Source organism: Pongo abelii, chromosome 19 (genome assembly GCF_028885655.2).
Source record: "Pongo abelii isolate AG06213 chromosome 19, NHGRI_mPonAbe1-v2.0_pri, whole genome shotgun sequence".
NCBI lineage: Eukaryota > Metazoa > Chordata > Mammalia > Primates > Hominidae > Pongo > Pongo abelii.
Genome location: NC_072004.2, coordinates 25,399,479 through 25,404,667, shown reverse-complemented (window position 1 = coordinate 25,404,667; position 5,189 = coordinate 25,399,479). Strand labels below are relative to the sequence as shown.

General features: G+C 44.4%; 1 long non-coding RNA gene across 1 annotated transcript; it reads right to left on the bottom strand.

The window, feature by feature from the left end:
* Window positions 1-1,530: 1,530 nt before the first annotated feature.
* LOC134760591 (uncharacterized) lies at window positions 1,531-3,022 on the bottom strand. The gene is made up of 3 exons (XR_010138364.1): window positions 2,904-3,022; window positions 2,179-2,237; window positions 1,531-1,632 (listed from the first exon to the last, which is right to left on the bottom strand). It is a non-coding gene; the product is annotated as an uncharacterized LOC134760591 (long non-coding RNA).
* Between the last annotated feature and the right edge of the window lie 2,167 nt (window positions 3,023-5,189).

Sequence of the window (5,189 nt, the reverse complement as noted above, 5' to 3'; positions counted from 1 at the left end):
GATTGAACTACTTTGGGCCTCCCTTCTTGAGAACCCAAAACAGCTGCTGTGTGTGCTGAAGCTATATTCACCCCACCACAAAGAGGACAGTTAGCACCTCTCCCCACACAATGGTATAAGGTTTTGTTTTCATATAAAACCTCAACAGATGAATGTGGCCACTATCAATGATTTTCAGAAAGAAAGGTGTAAATACCAACTATTTTTCTTTTATGGAGTCTTGCTCTGTCACCCAGGCTGGAATGCAGTGGCACAATCTCCACTCACTGCAACTTCTGACTCCCGGGTTCAAGCAATCCACTTGCCTCAGCCTCCCGAGTAGCTGGGACTACAGGTGTGCGCCACACCTGGCTAATTTTTGTACTTTTAGTAGAGATGGGTTTCACCATGTTGGCCAGGCTGGTCTCGAACTGCTGACCTGAAGTGATCCACCTGCCTCTGCCTCCCAAAGTGCTGGGATTACAGGGGTAAGCCACCATACCCGGCCCCCAAATACCAACTATTCTTTAAAAAAAAATATGATTATGTTGGAGGCACAGTGGCTTATTCTGTAATTTCAATACTTTGGAAGGCCAAGGCAGGCAAATTGCTTGAGCACTGGAGTTGGAGACCAGCCTGGGCAACATGGCAAAACCCTGCTCCTGCAAAAAGTTTTTAAAAATTTAGCCGGGCATAGTCGCATTCATCTATAGTCCCAGCTAGTCAGGAAGCTGCGGTGGGAAGATTGCTTGAGCCCTGGAAGGTTGAGGCTGCAGTGAGCTGTGATGGCACCACTGCATTCCAGCCTGGGTGACAGAGTGAGACCCTGTCTCAGAAAAAGAAAAAAAAAAAAAATATATATATATATATATATATAATGTTGGGAGAGATGTCCCTCATAATTAAACTAGGTTAATACAGATGATTTTATTTAATAGCTGAAATGGTTCTGTTACCTGGGAGTTTGTTTTACATTTAGTTGATCATGAAGGATCCATCATGAATCCCCCCTAGAAGTGCCCACAGTGACATGTTCCATGAGTGCTTGATGGAAAACCATGTATTTCTAAGGTTCTGGTGGCAGGTAGCAGTTATGCGATGGCATGAGGAAAATCCATTTAGTAGAATTGTCCAAAAGTGCAATGGCCTGGCTTGGTAAGCTGTAAATTCTGTCCCTGTGAGGGGTAGAAAGTGAGGATGGAGAAGGAAGGAATATGCCAGACAGGGGTTGAACCAGACAGGCTTCTTCCAGCTGTCAGCTTCGTGACTATGGGTACTGTCCATGTCTCCAGGATCCACCTGGGATGCCTCTGATAATGTAACCACGTACCCCCATTTTTCTTGGGCAGTTTATTCCAACAAGTGAGCTATAGTGCAGGCATTGGGACATGCAGTAATCTGTTTGACTTTCAAGGGCTTAGGTCAGCTTGGTGGAGTTCTCTGGGTCCCTCTGGAGAATCACCCAACCCAGGGATGGCCTTCAGGTTCCCACCCTACCACTAAACCACTTACATTCACACAAAATCCTGGAGCTGAATGTTCTCAGCAGGCTTATTCCTCATAGCCAAAAGCCAGAAACAAATCCAGATGTTCTTCCAGGAGCGAGTGGCAAAACAGTTGGGGTCATTGTGGAAGTGAAGGGAAGCCTTTGGTCTATTGGAAGAATGAACAGGACTCAGTAATGGATTGTTTATGATGTGGGGAGATACAGGCTGAAGAAACTCTTTCTAGAGTCTGGAATGGAGTCCCTAGGTGAGCCGTCACACCATTTATTTAGACAGTAAGTCTAGGTCACAGCCAAGTCCAGGAAGATGACCTAGACTATAGAGTGGGATCAGTTTTAATCTGTAATGTCAAAGAGGTATTTCGGTCTGGAAATCAGCTAGGTAGCTGTACATATAATTCTGAGTGGAGATAAAATCTGGAGGTTGTAAGAATAGAGTTAATAATTAGTGCCTTAAAAATCAGTTTGGTCCCCCAGAGGGCTTGGGGTTCTTTTTTTCTGGCATACCAATAAAAGAATAGCAGAGTCCAGGAGTGAGTTATGATGCACTTCAGATTTTAAATCCCAAGCAGGGGTTGTGAGCACGCTGGCAAACCTTGGGTAGGAGCATCCAGAAAGGCAGGATGAGAAGGAGAAGCATTGGCGTCAGGAGCCAGGAGCAAGATGGACCCCAGAAACAAAAAGGAGCCACTTACCTGGACTGTTCCTTTAACATGGTAAATGGAAAGTGGCCATTAGATATTCCATCATGGAACTGTCAAAAGACAAAAGTACAACAGATTTAGTTTAAAGATCCTAATTGGCTTTATTTGCTATTCTAGAATCAGGCAACACTTCATTCCATAAAACAGACTGAGCATTCCTCCGAGCAGAGTTGGGGAGATGGGCTTTATGGATAGAAAAGGCTGAAGCAGAAACAGAGAACAAAACACGGATTGGTTGCAAAGTTACTTTCCTTGTAAACATTAAAGCAGAGGGGAGGGACTGCCTACCATGCTGGCTAAACCTGGCCTGCTGGGGATTTGCCTTTTATCTCTCTGTGTCCTGACTTCTCAGAAGGTCAGATCAACAGCTCAGTTTTGGTTTGGAAAAGTGGAACTTTAGCGCAAGAAACTCCAATACAGTCTGGTTTTGTTACTGAAATGAACCTGGGTCTGCTTGCCCCGTGTGGTAAAACCAAACACCCACACCGAGGTTTGCAGCAGGAGAAAGGAGGGTGTTAACTTGCAGGACACCAAGCAAGGAGAATGGGACAGCTTACGCTTCAGACCCAATCTCCTGGATGGCTTACAAGCAAGGGATTTTAAAGGCAGGGGAATAATTCAGGAATGCAGAAGTTACAGGGAAACCATAAATCAATACAGAGGGTATACACTGGTTTGGCCTAAAAAGGTGGAAGCTCTTGAAGCAAGGGGCTTACAGGTCATAGGCGGCTTCAGGATTCTTTGATTGCAGTTGGTTAAGGAAGCCAGGCTTTGTCTAAAACTTGGGATCAGCAGAAAGGAATGTTAAGTTCTGGCCTGTGGGCATGACTCTCTCCAGGCCGCTGAGAAAGAAATTTACAACAAAGAGCAGCTGTCAGTGTGCAGCCCTCATCTCCCTGACATCTGAGGTCCCTGTGATGATGGTCAGTATTTTCCATCTGAGGTGGGTCCGGGTTTCTGAAAAACCATTCATGGACATATGCTAAGATGCAATCTTTAGTTTCAACAGGGGACAAAACACCTTGTCGCTCTGACTTACTCGAGTGGCTATTACTTGCAGCTGTTATTCCCTTCTTGCTTATCAGGTGGCTCATTTACTTCTCAATGCCAGCTAGGTACCTGGAATTTCCCTTGAAAGAAATCAAGATTTTCCTTTGTTTCCATGCTTGGAGGAGGCCTAGCAGGCCTCTAATAGGGGTCCATGCTCCATCTCAGTCTGTTGGGCCTAGTGCAGAAGTTCAGTCCAAACCAATGGCCTCCTGTAAATATATTTTACAGAAGTCAGCAGTGTCCACAGCAAGGGAGAGTTTCTTGAGCAACCTGCTGGGAGACATAAGAGTGAAATAAAGAGTGAATGTCAGGTGAAAACATTGAAAAGATGAGGACTGACAAGTATTTACAGAGGGTTAACTCTGAAGTGGTTCCAACAAACTGGGATCTTGAAAAGCAGGTAGTGGAGGGAAAAATGGCTTCCCCTTCTAGGTTCTTTGGCTGGGCTAGGAATTAAATTGACATAAGACAGGCTAATAGGAGAAGAAAACACTTTAATTACGTCTATATGCACAGGAGTCCCACAAAATATGGACCAGGAGAAGGGCCAGATGAATGAAGCTTAAATAGTGTCCTGAGTTACAGAAAGGAACAGGGGCTTGGGGCTTGCCGGGGATGGGCACAAGTTCTGGGAGGGTGAGGGGAGGCAATGTCTGGTGAATAAAAGTGTCTTGTGCTGCAGAGAAAACTCTCTGGGGTGATAGAATTGTCTGGAACCAGCCCTCTTCCTGATACAGATAATTCACTAATGTTGATGTATTTTATAGTTATAAATTTCTTTCACAAAAGGGCAGCTTTTCAGAGCTACTCCTGTGTCTGCAATTTCTTAGAATAACAGATCAAAATTTGCCTAAGAAGTATATTTTGTGTTCACATATCTGGTTTTGTATTGTCATATTTTGGGGTGGTGTGTCCTGAGCCCCAGCAGCAAGGGCCATGTTATAGGAATATAGTTTTTAATTGACTTTTTCAGAGTTGTTTTGAATTCACAGCTGAAGGGGCTTAGAGTATGCCATCCCAAAATATGCCACTCTGACATAAAGATTATTTTGAGCTGAAGACAACTGAGACCAAGTAGACACAGGACAAACTCTCTGCCCTGCCCCCATCTACCAGAAGGGCAGGATGTCTCTTACCAGCCCAGAGGTGGCACCAGAAAAATCAACATCACAAGCACACCAAATCAACCTTATCTGTCAACTTCCCCCATATATCTACCTTCCCACAACTTGTTATCCAAAGAAGCTCAAGGTCCCCTTCCTTTGTCTTTCCACTTCTCTACAAATATATTGCTCTCTCATTAGGGTGCTAATAAGCCCAAGTTCTAACTGCCTTTTTGAGTTATTATCACTGAGCTCTCCCATGTGTATTTGCAACGCATGAATTAATAAATGTGTTGTTTTCTCTTGTTAACCTGGCTTTCATTGGTCTAAATTTGTGGGGCCAAGGCAATAAACCTAAGATGGGTGGAGGTAAGATTTTTTCTACACCTATACAGCAAAATTGAGCTGAGCGTGCAGAGAGCTCTCATATGCACCCCTCACCAGCCCGCGCGCACACACACACACACACACACAGCCTGCCCTACTGTCCATGTCCCACATCAGTGGGGCACATTTGTTACTACTGCTAAACTCACACCAACACATCATTTTCACCCAAAGTCTGTGGTTCACATTAGGGTCATTCTTGGTGTTGTATTGTCAGTGAAAAGAGCCAAACACTGTAAAATATATTGAAGAGATTTATTCTGAGTCAAATATGAGTGACCCAAGGTATAGTCTCAAGAGGCCCTGAGAACATGTGCCCAAAGCGGTTGTTTTACAGTTTGGTTTTATACATTTTAAGGAGACATGAGACATTAATCAGTACATGTGAGATGTACATTGATTCAGTCCAGAAAGGTGTGACAGCTAGAAGGGGGTCAGTGGGAGGAAGGCGTCCAGGTCATA